The 13,453-nt window shown below is 37.7% G+C and overlaps 2 non-coding genes across 2 annotated transcripts; both read left to right on the top strand.

Annotated features, from left to right (window-relative positions):
• The first annotated feature begins 606 nt into the window (after positions 1–606).
• Positions 607–714, top strand: LOC148548308 (small nucleolar RNA R71). The gene has a single exon (XR_015897436.1). It is a non-coding gene; the product is annotated as a small nucleolar RNA R71 (small nucleolar RNA).
• Positions 715–9,817: 9,103 nt separating this feature from the next.
• LOC148548307 (small nucleolar RNA R71) lies at positions 9,818–9,925 on the top strand. Its single transcript, XR_015897435.1, has one exon. It is a non-coding gene; the product is annotated as a small nucleolar RNA R71 (small nucleolar RNA).
• Positions 9,926–13,453: the final 3,528 nt, after the last annotated feature.

Below are 13,453 nucleotides of genomic sequence, written 5' to 3'. Positions count from 1 at the left end.
TACAGTGGCCTTAGACAGATCAGAGACTAAGTTTGTTAAATTAGAAGTATTTTGTTCAGAGTTCTCTGTCTGTTGCTGAGTGGATGATGGAAAAGGCTTGCTATTGCTAAACCTGTTTCTTCCACCATTATTAAAGCCTTGTTGAGGCTTTTGATCCTTCCATGAGAAATTTGGATGATTTCTCCATGATGGATTATAGGTGTTTCCATAGGGTTCACCTAAGTAATTCACCTCTGCTATTGCAGGGTTCTCAGGATCATAAGCTTCTTCTTCATAAGATGCCTCTTGAGTACTGTTGGATGCAGCTTGCATTCCATGCAGACTCTGAGAGATCATATTGACTTGCTGAGTCAATATTTTATTCTGAGCCAATATGGCATTCAGAGTATCAACTTCAAGAACTCCCTTCTTCATAGGCGTCCCATTGCTCACAGGACTCCTTTCAGAAGTGTACATGAACTGGTTATTAGCAACCATGTCAATGAGTTCTTGAGCTTCTGCAGGCGGTTTCTTTAGGTGAATGGATCCACCTGCAGAAGTGTCCAGTGACATCTTTGATAGCTCAGATAAACCATCATAGAATATATCCAGGATGGTCCATTCTGAAAGCATGTCAGAAGGACACTTTTTGGTCAACTGTTTGTATCTTTCCCAAGCTTCATAGAGGGATTCACCTTCTTTCTGTCTGAAGGTTTGAACATCAGCTCTAAGCTTGCTCAGCTTTTGAGGAAGAAAGTACTTGGCTAAGAAAGCCGTGACCAGCTTATCCCAAGAGTTCAGGCTGTCTTTGGGTTGAGAATCCAACCATAATCTGGCTCTGTCTCTTACAGCAAAAGGGAAAAGCATGAGCCTGTAGACTTCAGGATCTACTCCATTAGTCTTAACAGTATCACATATCTGCAAGAATTCAGTTAAGAACTGAAAAGGATCTTCAGATGGAAGTCTATGAAACTTGCAGTTCTGCTGCATCAGAGAAACTAATTGAGGTTTCAGCTCAAAGTTGTTTGCTCCAATGGCAGGAATGGAGATGCTTCTTCCATGTAAATTGGAATTAGGTGCAGTAAAGTCACCAAGCATCTTCCTTACATTATTATTATTTTCGGCTGCCATCTCCTCTTCCTGTTCGAAAATTTCTGAAAGGTTATTTCTGGATTGTTGCAATTTAGCTTCTCTTAATTTTCCCTTTAGAGTCCTTTCAGGTTCCGGATCTGCTTCAACAAGAATATTCTTGTCCTTGCTCCTGCTCATATGACAAAGAAGAGGACACAGAAAAATAATAATAATAATAATAATAGAGATCCTTTATACCACAGTATAGGGATCTCTGTGTGAGTAGAAGAAGAGGGGGAGACAAAGAATGTAATATAATGGAAGAAACACAACTGTGAGGAGGGTTGAGATGTGAGATGAGATGTTAGTAGATGAATAAATAAATAGAATAAGATGGGAGAGGAGGAATTTTCGAAAATAATTTTTGAAAAAGAGTTAGTGATTTTTGAAAATAGTTTTTGAAAAATGTTAGTAATTTTCGAAAATTAAGATTTAAAAATTAAAAATTAAAATAATTAATAAATTAAAAAGAAATTTTGAAAAAGGGGGAAGATATTTTCGAAAATGAGAGAGAGAGAGTTAGTTAGGTAGTTTTGAAAAAGTTAAGAAACAAACAAAAAGTTAGTTAGTTAGTTGAAACAAATTTGAAAATCAATTTTGAAAAGATAAGAAGTTAGGAAGTTAGAGAGGATACTTTTAAATCAAATTTTTGAAAGAGATAAGAAGATATTTTTGAAAAGATATGATTGAAATTAGTTTTGAAAAAGATTTGATTTTTAAAATCACAATTAATGACTTGATTCATAAGAAATCACAAGATATGATTCTAGAATTCAAAGTTTGAATCTTTCTTAACAAGCAAGTAACAAACTTCAAATTTTTGAATCAAAACATTAATTGATTATGTTATTTTCGAAAATTTGATATAAAAATAAGAAAAAGATTTTTGAAAAATATTTTTGGAATTTTCGAAAATAACTAAGAATTTTGAAAAAGATTTGATTTTTGAAAAAGATTTTGAAAAAGATAAGATTTTCAAACTGAAAATTTGATTTGACTCATGAGAAACAATTTGATTTTAAAAATTTTTGAAAAAGTCAATCCAAATTTTCGAATTTGATGAGAGAAAATGGGAAAGATATATTTTTTTTTATTTTTGAAATTTTTATGATGAGAGAGAAAAACACTAAAAAGATGCAATGCATGAAATTTTTAGATCAAAACATGTGATGCATGCAAGAATGCTATGAATGTCAAGATGAACACCAAGAACACTATGAATGTCAAGATGAACATCATAGACACAATTTTGAAAAACTTTTAATGCAAAGAAAACATGCAAGACACCAAACTTAGAATTCTTTAATGCTTAGACACTAAGAATTCAAGAATGCATATGAAAAACAATAAAAGACACAAAACAAAAAATCATCAAGATCAAACAAGAAGACTTACCAAGAACAACTTGAAGATCATAAAGAACACTATGAATGCATGAGAATTTTCGAAAAATGCAAGATGCACATGCAATTGACACCAAACTTATAACATGACTCAAGACTCAAACAAGAAACATGAAAAATATTTTTGATTTTTATAATTTTCTAATTTTTTTGTATTTTTTTTTTCAAAAATTATTTGTAAAAGAAAAAAATAAGGATTCCAAAATTTTTAATATGAATTCCAGAAATCTTGCCATGTTAGTCTAAAGCTTCAGTCCAGGAATTAGACATGGCTCACTAGCCAGCCAAGCTTTCAATGAAAGCTCCGGTCCAAAACACTAGACATGGCCAATGGCCAGCCAAGCTTTAGCATGTAACTCAGACATGACACGTCTAACATGCCCTACAGTCGTATTAGACATGGCTTTACAGCCAGCCATGCTTCATGAAACACTAGAATTCATTCTTAAAAATTCTGAAGAAAAATATATTTTTTAAAACAATTTTTTATTTTAAAATTTTTTTTTTTCGAAAACAAAGGAGAAAATTTTGAAAGATTTTTGAAAAAATTTTTTGAAAAGAAAATAAAAAGAAAATTACCTAATCTGAGCAACAAGATGAACCGTCAGTTGTCCAAACTCAAACAATCCCCGACAACGGCGCCAAAAACTTCGTGCACGAAATTGTGATGTCTAGGCTCGAACAATCCCTGGCAACGTGAGCAACTTGGTACGCGTAATCGTGATTACACTTTAATTATGTAAAATTCATGGCTCTTTCTTTCCCTGGCAATGGCGCCAAGAACATGGTGCCAATACCATGGTTCACAACTTCGATACAACTAACCAGCAAGTGCACTGGGTCGTCCAAGTAATACCTTACGTGAGTAAGGGTCGAATCCCACGGAGATTGTTGGTATGAAGCAAGCTATGGTCACCTTGCAAATCTCAGTCAGGCAGATATGAATTGATAATGATGTTTTTGAATAATAAATAATAAAATAGGGATAGAGGTACTAATGTAAATCATTGATAGGAATTTCAGATAAGCGAATGGAGATGCTTTTCGTTCCTCTGAACCTCTGCTTTCATGCTATCTTCATCCAATCAGTCTTACTTCTTTCCATGGCTGGCTTTATGCAAGGGCATCACCGTTGTCAGTGGCTACATCCCCTCCTCTCAGTGAAAAATATGCTCACATGCTCTATCACAGCACGGCTAATCATCTGTCGGTTCTCGATCATGCTGGAATAGGATTCATCCTCCTTTTGCGTCTGTCACTAACGCCCAACAATCGCGAGTTTGAAGCTCGTCATAGTCATTCAATCATTGAATCCTACTCGGAATACCACAGACAAGGTTTAGACTTTCCGGATTCTCTTGAATGCCGCCATCATTCTAGCTTACGCCACAAAGATTCCGGTTAAGAGATCTAAGAGATATTCATTCTAGCTTATTTCATGTAGAACGGAAGTGTTTGTCAGGCACGTGCTCATAGGGGAGAATGGTGATGAGCGTCACACATAATCATCACCTTCATCACGTTCTTGGGTGCGAATGGATATATTAGAAGCGAAATAAGATGAATTGGATAGAAAACAGTAGTACTTTGCATTAATCTTTGAGGAACAGCAGAGCTCCACACCTTAATCTTTGGAATGTAGAAACTCTACCGTTGAAAATACATAAGTGAAAGGTCCAGGCATGGCCGAGATGGCCAGCCCCCAAAACATGATCACAGGATCAAAATACAATCCAGGATCCAGGATGGTCAAAAGGACGTCTAATACAATAGTGAAAGGTCCTATTTATAATAAACTAGCTACTAGGGTTTACATGAGTAAGTAATTGATGCATAAATCCACTTCCGGGGCCCACTTGGTGTGTGTTTGGGATGAGCTTGAGTGTTGCAAGTGTAGAGGTCCTTCTTGGAGTTGAACGCCAGTTTTTGTGCCAGTTTGGGCGTTCAACTCTGGTTTTGGCTCCTTTTCTGGCGCTGGACGCCAGATTTGGGCAGAAAGCTGGCGTTGAACGCCAGTTTACGTCGTTTATTCTTGGCTAAAGTATGAACTATTATATATTTCTGGAAAGCCCTGGATGTCTACTTTCCAAAGCAATTAGAAGCGCGCCATTTCGAGTTCTGTAGCTCCAGAAAATCTACTTTGAGTGCAGGGAGGTCAGAATCCAACAGCATCAGCAGTCCTTCTTCAACCTCTGAATCTGATTTTTGCTCAAGTCCCTCAATTTCAGCCAGAAAATACCTGAAATCACAGAAAAACACACAAACTCATAGTAAAGTCCAAACATATGAATTTAACATAAAAACTAATGAAAACATCCCTAAAAGTAACTAGATTCTACTAAAAACATACTAAAAACAATGTCAAAAAGCGTATAAATTATCCGCTCATCACAACACCAAACTTAAATTGTTGCTTGTCCCCAAGCAACTGAAAATCAAATAGGATAAAAAGAAGAGAATATACTATAAATTCCAAACTATCAATGAAACATAGCTTCAATCAGATGAGCGGGACTTGTAGCTTTTTGCCTCTTGAATAGTTTTGGCATCTCACTCTATCCATTGAGGTTCAGAATGATTGGCATCTATAGGAACTCAGAGTTCAGATAGTGTTATTGATTCTCCTAGTTCAGTATGGTGATTCTTGAACACAGCTTCTTTATGAGTCTTGGCCGTGGCCCTAAGCACTTTGTTTTCCAGTATTACCACCGGATACATAAATGCCACAGACACATAATTGGGTGAAACTTTTCAGATTGTGACTCAACTTTGCTAAAGTCCCCAATTAGAGGTGTCCAGGGTTCTTAAGCACACTCTTTTTTTGCTTTGGACCTTGACTTTAACCGCTCAGTCTTAAGTTTTCACTTGACACCTACACGCCACAAGCACATGGTTAGGGACAGTTTGGTTTAGCCGCTTAGACCAGGATTTTATTCCTTTAGGCCCTCCTATCCACTGATGCTCAAAGCCTTGGGATCCTTTTTATTTGCCCTTGCCTTTTGGTTTTAAGGGTTATTGGCTTTTTCTGCTTGCTTTTTCTTTTTCTTATTTTTCTATTTTTTTTTTCGCCTATAAATTTTTTTTTCTGCAAGCTTTGTTCTTTGCTACTTTTTCTTGCTTCAAGAATCATTTTTATGATTTTTCAGATTATCAAATAACATGTCTCCTAGTCATCATTCTTTCAAGGGCCAACATATTTAACATTCTTAAACAACAACTTCAAAAGACATATGCACTGTTCAAACATTCATTCAGAAAACAAGAAGCATTGTCACCACATCGATATAATTAAACTAGGTTCAAGGATAAATTCGAAACTCATGTACTTCTTGTTCTTTTGAATTAAAATAGTTTTTATTTTAAGAGAGGTGATGGATTCATAGGACGTTCATAACTTTAAGACAAAGTTACTAACTATTAATGATCATGTAATGAAGACACAAACACAGATAAGCACATAATCATAGAAACGAAAAACAGAAGAAACAAGAACAAGGAATGAATCCACCTTAGTGATGGTGGCGTTTCCTTCTTGAGGAACCAATGATGTCCTTGAGCTCTTCTATGTCTCTTCCTTGTCTTTGTTGCTCCTCCCTCATTGCTTTTTGATCTTCTCTTATTTCATGAAGCATGATGGAGTGCTCTTGATGTTCCACCCTTAGTTGTCCCATATTGGAACTCAATTCTCCTAGGGAGGTGTTGATTTGCTCCCAATAGTTTTGTGGAGGAAAGTGCATTTGAGGCATCTCCGGGATCTCATGGTGATGAGCTTCATACGCCTCTTGAGCTCCATGAATGGGCTCTCTTGCTTGCTCCATCTTCTTCTTAGTGATGGGCTTGTCCTCTTTAATGAGGATATCTCCCTCTATGTCAATCCCAGCCGAATTGCATAGGTGGCAAATGAGGTGAGGAAAGGCTAACCTTGCCATGGTGGAGGACTTGTCAGCCACCTAGTAGAGTTCTTGAGGTATAATCTCATGAACTTCCACCTCTTCTCCAATCATGATGCTATGGATCATGATGGCCCGGTCTATAGTAACTTCAGACCGGTTGCTAGTGGGAATGATTGAGCATTGAATGAACTCCAACCATCCTCTAGCTACAGGCGTGACGTCCAATCTTCTTAGTTGAACTGGCTTGCCTTTGGAGTCAATCTTCCATTGAGCTCCTTCTACACATATGTCCATAAGGACTTGGTCCAACCTTTGATCAAAGTTGACTCTCCTTGTGTAGGGGTGTGCGTTCTCTTCCATGTTTGGCAAGTTGAACGCCAACCTCACATTTTCCGGACTAAAATCCAAGTATTTCCCCCGAACCATTGTAACATAGTTCTTTGGATCCGGGTTCTTACTTTGATCATGGTTCTTGGTGATCCATGCATTAGCATAGAACTCTTGAACCATTAGGATGCCGACTTGTTGGATGGGATTTGTTAGAACTTCCCAACCTCTTCTTTGAACTTCATGTCGGATCTCCGGATACTCATTTCTTTTGAGTTTGAAAGGGACCTTGGGGATCACCTTCTTCTTGGCCACAACATCATAGAAGTGGTCTTGATGGGCTTTGGAGATGAACCTTTCCGTCTCCCATGACTCGGAGGTGGAAGCTTTTGTCTTCCCTTTCTCCTTTCTATAGAATTCTCCGGTCTTAGGTGCCATCAATGGTAATGGAAAAACAAAAAGCTTATGCTTTTACCACACCAAACTTAGAATCTTGCTCGCCCTCGAGCAATAAAAGAAAGAATAGATGAAGAAAAAGAAGAAATATGGAGAGGGAGAGGGAGATGTGGTTTCGGCCAAGAGGGGTGTAGAGGGGTGTGTTGTGTGAATTTGATGAAGAATGGAGGGCTTTATATAGGGAAGGGAGGGGGGTTAAGGTTCGTCCATATGGGTGGGTTTGGGTGGGAAATTGGTTTTGAATTTTGAAGGTAGGTGGAGTTTATGAGGTAGATTTATGGGGAAGAGTGGATGGATGTGAGTGGTGAAGAGGTGATGGGGAAGAGAGTTTGAGGTGATTGGTGAAGGGTTTTTGGGGGAGAGTGTTTATGGGGTTGTGTGAAAGAGAGTGGTGAGAAGAAGTAAGTGGAGGTAGGTGGGGATCCTGTGGGGTCCACAGATCCTGAGTGGATCCTGTGGGGTCCACAGATCCTGAGTGGATCCTGTGGGTCCACAGATCCTGAGGTGTTCAAGGATTTACATCCCTGCACCCATTAGGCATGTAAAAATGCCTTTGCACCCAACTCTGGGCGTTCAGCGCCAGGTTGGTGGCCATTTTGGGCGTTCAACGCCCATTTGTGTGCCATTTCTGGCGTTGAACGCCAGAACCATGCCTGTTCTGGCGTTCAGCGCCCAGAAGCTACCCATTTTGGGCGTTCAGCGCCAGAACCATGCTCTGTTCTGGCGCTAAACGCCAGACAGATGCTCCTCCAGGGTGTGATTTTTCTTCTGCTGTTTTTGATTCCGTTTTCAATTTTTATATTCATTTTGTGACTCCACATGATCATGAACCTACAAAGACATATAACTAAGAAAAATATAGTTAGATAAATAAAAATTGGGTTGCCTCCCAACAAGCGCTTCTTTAATGTCAATAGCTTGACAGTGGGCTCTCATGGAGCCTCACAGATGTTCAGAGCATTGTTGAAACTCTCCAACACCAAACTTAGAGTTTGGATATAGGAGTTCAACACCAAACTTAGAGTTTGGTTGTGGCCTCCCAACACCAAACTTAGAGTTTGACTGTGGGGGCTCTGGTTGACTCTGCTTTGAGAGAAGCTTTTTCTGCTTCCTCTCCATGGTTGCAGAGGGAGATCCTTGAGTTTTAAACACAAGGGAGTCCTCATTCCATTGAAGGACTATTTCACCTCTGTCAACATCAATCACAGCTCTTGCTGTGGCCAGGAAAGGTCTTCCTAGGATGATAGATTCATCCTCTTCCTTTCCAGTACCCAGGACTATAAAATCAGCAGGGATGTAAAGGCCCTCAACCTTTACTAACACGTCCTCTACTTGTCCATAAGCCTATTTTCTGGAATTATCTGCCATCTCTAATGAGATTTTAGCAGTTTGCACCCCATAGATTCCCAGTTTCTCTATTACAGAGAGGGGCATGAGGTTTATTCCTAAACCAAGGTCACATAGAGCCTTAAAGATCATGGTGCCTATGGTACAGGGTATTATGAACTTTCTAGGATCCTGTCTCTTCTGAGGCAATGTCAGTTGATCTAGATCACTTAGTTCATTGATGAACAAGGGAGGTTCAACTTCCCAAGTATCAATGCCAAATAATTTGGCATTCAGCTTCATGATTGCACCAAGAAACTTGGCAGTTTGCTCTTTAGTAACATCCTCATTCTCTTCAGAAGAGGAATACTCATCAGAGCTCATGAAGGGCATAAGGAGGTTTAATGGAATCTCTATGGTCTCTAGATGAGCCTCAGAGTCCTTTGGTTCCTCAGAGGGAAGCTCCTTATTGATCACTGGACGTCCCAGGAGGTCTTCCTCCTTGGGATTCACGTCCTCCACTCCCCTTGTGGGTTCGGCCATGGTGCTTATGTCAATGGCCTTGCACTCTCCTTTTGGGTTCTCTTCTGTATTGCTTGGGAGAGTACTGGGAGGGATTTCAGTGATCTTTTTACTCAGCTGGCCCACTTGTGCTTCCAGATTTCTAATGGAAGATCTTGTTTCATTCATGAAACTTACAGTGGCCTTAGACAGATCAGAGACTAAGTTTGTTAAATTAGAAGTATTTTGTTCAGAGTTCTCTGTCTGTTGCTGAGTGGATGATGGAAAAGGCTTGCTATTGCTAAACCTGTTTCTTCCACCATTATTAAAGCCTTGTTGAGGCTTTTGATCCTTCCATGAGAAATTTGGATGATTTCTCCATGATGGATTATAGGTGTTTCCATAGGGTTCACCTAAGTAATTCACCTCTGCTATTGCAGGGTTCTCAGGATCATAAGCTTCTTCTTCATAAGATGCCTCTTGAGTACTGTTGGATGCAGCTTGCATTCCATGCAGACTCTGAGAGATCATATTGACTTGCTGAGTCAATATTTTATTCTGAGCCAATATGGCATTCAGAGTATCAACTTCAAGAACTCCCTTCTTCATAGGCGTCCCATTGCTCACAGGACTCCTTTCAGAAGTGTACATGAACTGGTTATTAGCAACCATGTCAATGAGTTCTTGAGCTTCTGCAGGCGTTTTCTTTAGGTGAATGGATCCACCTGCAGAAGTGTCAAGTGACATCTTTGATAGCTCAGATAAACCATCATAGAATATATCCAGGATGGTCCATTCTGAAAGCATGTCAGAAGGACACTTTTTGGTCAACTGTTTGTATCTTTCCCAAGCTTCATAGAGGGATTCACCTTCTTTCTGTCTGAAGGTTTGAACATCAGCTCTAAGCTTGCTCAGCTTTTGAGGAGGAAAGTACTTGGCTAAGAAAGCCGTGACCAGCTTATCCCAAGAGTTCAGGCTGTCTTTGGGTTGAGAATCCAACCATAATCTGGCTCTATCTCTTACAGCAAAAGGGAAAAGCATGAGCCTGTAGACTTCAGGATCTACTCCATTAGTCTTAACAGTATCACATATCTGCAAGAATTCAGTTAAGAACTGAAAAGGATCTTCAGATGGAAGTCCATGAAACTTGCAGTTCTGCTGCATCAGAGAAACTAATTGAGGTTTCAGCTCAAAGTTGTTTGCTCCAATGGCAGGAATGGAGATGCTTCTTCCATGTAAATTGGAATTAGGTGCAGTAAAGTCACCAAGCATCTTCCTTACATTATTATTATTTTCGGCTGCCATCTCCTCTTCCTGTTCGAAAATTTCTGAAAGGTTATTTCTGGATTGTTGCAATTTAGCTTCTCTTAATTTTCTCTTTAGAGTCCTTTCAGGTTCCGGATCTGCTTCAACGAGAATATTCTTGTCCTTGCTCCTGCTCATATGACAAAGAAGAGGGCACAAAAAAAAATAATAATAATAATAATAGAGATCCTTTATACCACAGTATAGGGATCTTTGTGTGAGTAGAAGAAGAGGGGGAGACAAAGAATGTAATATAATGGAAGAAACACAACTGTGAGGAGGGTTGAGATGTGAGATGAGATGTTAGTAGATGAATAAATAAATAGAATAAGATGGAAGAGGAGGAATTTTCAAAAATAATTTTTGAAAAAGAGTTAGTGATTTTTGAAAATAGTTTTTGAAAAATGTTAGTAATTTTCGAAAATTAAGATTTAAAAATTAAAAATTAAAATAATTAATAAATTAAAAAGAAATTTTGAAAAAGGGGGAAGATATTTTCAAAAATGAGAGAGAGAGAGAGAGTTAGTTAGGTAGTTTTGAAAAAGTTAAGAAACAAACAAAAAGTTAGTTAGTTAGTTGAAACAAATTTGAAAATCAATTTTGAAAAGATAAGAAGTTAGGAAGTTAGAGAGGATATTTTTAAATCAAATTTTTGAAAGAGATAAGAAGATATTTTTGAAAAGATATGATTGAAATTAGTTTTGAAAAAGATTTGATTTTTAAAATCACAATTAATGACTTGATTCATAAGAAATCACAAGATATGATTCTAGAATTCAAAGTTTGAATCTTTCTTAACAAGCAAGTAACAAACTTGAAATTTTTGAATCAAAACATTAATTGATTATGTTATTTTGGAAAATTTGATATAAAAATAAGAAAAAGATTTTTGAAAAATATTTTTGGAATTTTCGAAAATAACTAAGAATTTTGAAAAAGATTTGATTTTTGAAAAAGATTTTGAAAAAGATAAGATTTTCAAACTGAAAATTTGATTTGACTCATGAGAAACAATTTGATTTTAAAAATTTTTGAAAAAGTCAATCCAAATTTTCGAATTTGATGAGAGAAAATGGGAAAGATATATTTTTTTTATTTTTGAAATTTTTATGATGAGAGAGAAAAACACTAAAAAGATGCAATGCATGAAATTTTTAGATCAAAACATGTGATGCATGCAAGAATGCTATGAATGTCAAGATGAACACCAAGAACACTATGAATGTCAAGATGAACATCATAGACACAATTTTGAAAAACTTTTAATGCAAAGAAAACATGCAAGACACCAAACTTAGAATTCTTTAATGCTTAGACACTAAGAATTCAAGAATGCATATGAAAAACAATAAAAGACACAAAACAAAAAATCATCAAGATCAAACAAGAAGACTTACCAAGAACAACTTGAAGATCATGAAGAACACTATGAATGCATGAGAATTTTCGAAAAATGCAAGATGCACATGCAATTGACACCAAACTTATAACATGACTCAAGACTCAAACAAGAAACATGAAAAATATTTTTGATTTTTATGATTTTCTAATTTTTTTGTATTTTTTTTTTCAAAAATTATTTGTAAAAGAAAAAAATAAGGATTCCAAAATTTTTAATATGAATTCCAGGAATCTTGCCATGTTAGTCTAAAGCTTCAGTCCAGGAATTAGACATGGCTCACTAGCCAGCCAAGCTTTCAATGAAAGCTCCGGTCCAAAACACTAGACATGGCCAATGGCCAGCCAAGCTTTAGCATGTAACTCAGACATGACACGTCTAACATGCCCTACAGTCGTATTAGACATGGCTTTACAGCCAGCCATGCTTCATGAAACACTAGAATTCATTCTTAAAAATTCTGAAGAAAAATATATTTTTTAAAACAATTTTTTATTTTAAAATTTTTTTTTTCGAAAACAAAGGAGAAAATTTTGAAAGATTTTTGAAAAATTTTTTTGAAAAGAAAACAAAAAGAAAATTACCTAATCTGAGCAACAAGATGAACCGTCAGTTGTCCAAACTCAAACAATCCCAGGCAACGGCGCCAAAAACTTGGTGCACGAAATTGTGATGTCCAGGCTCGAACAATCCCTGGCAACGTGAGCAACTTGGTACGCGTAATCGTGATTACACTTTAATTATGTAAAATTCATGGCTCTTTCTTTCCCTGGCAATGGCGCCAAGAACATGGTGCCAATACCATGGTTCACAACTTCGATACAACTAACCAGCAAGTGCACTAGGTCGTCCAAGTAATACCTTACGTTAGTAAGGGTCGAATCCCACGGAGATTGTTGGTATGAAGCAAGCTATGGTCACCTTGCAAATCTCAGTCAGGCAGATATGAATTGATAATGATGTTTTCGAATAATAAATAATAGAATAGGGATAGAGGTACTTATGTAAATCATTGATAGGAATTTCAGATAAGCGAATGGAGATGCTTTTCGTTCCTCTGAACCTCTGCTTTCCTGCTATCTTCATCCAATCAGTCTTACTCCTTTCCATGGCTGGCTTTATGCAAGGGCATCACCGTTGTCAGTGGCTACATCCCCTCCTCTCAGTGAAAAATATGCTCACATGCTCTATCACAGCACGGCTAATCATATGTCGGTTCTCGATCATGCTGGAATAGGATTCACCCTCCTTTTGCGTCTGTCACTAACGCCCAACAATCGCGAGTTTGAAGCTCGTCATAGTCATTCAATCATTGAATCCTACTCGGAATACCACAGACAAGGTTTAGACTTTCCGGATTCTCTTGAATGCCGCCATCATTCTAGCTTACGCCACAAAGATTCCGGTTAAGAGATCTAAGAGATATTCATTCTAGCTTATTTCATGTAGAACGGAAGTGTTTGTCAGGCACGTGCTCATAGGGGAGAATGGTGATGAGCGTCACACATAATCATCACCTTCATCACGTTCTTGGGTGCGAATGGATATCTTAGAAGCGAAATAAGATGAATTGGATAGAAAACAGTAGTACTTTGCATTAATCTTTGAGGAACAGCAGAGCTCCACACCTTAATCTATGGAGTGTAGAAACTCTACCGTTGAAAATACATAAGTGAAAGGTCCAGGCATGGCCGAGATGGCCAGCCCCCAAAACGTGATCACAGGATCAAAAT

Source organism: Arachis ipaensis, chromosome B8 (genome assembly GCF_059453495.1).
Source record: "Arachis ipaensis isolate K30076 ecotype BB chromosome B8, ASM5945349v1, whole genome shotgun sequence".
Lineage (NCBI taxonomy): Eukaryota > Viridiplantae > Streptophyta > Magnoliopsida > Fabales > Fabaceae > Arachis > Arachis ipaensis.
Note: the sequence above shows the minus strand (reverse complement) of the source record. Positions and strands in the feature narration are given on the sequence as shown.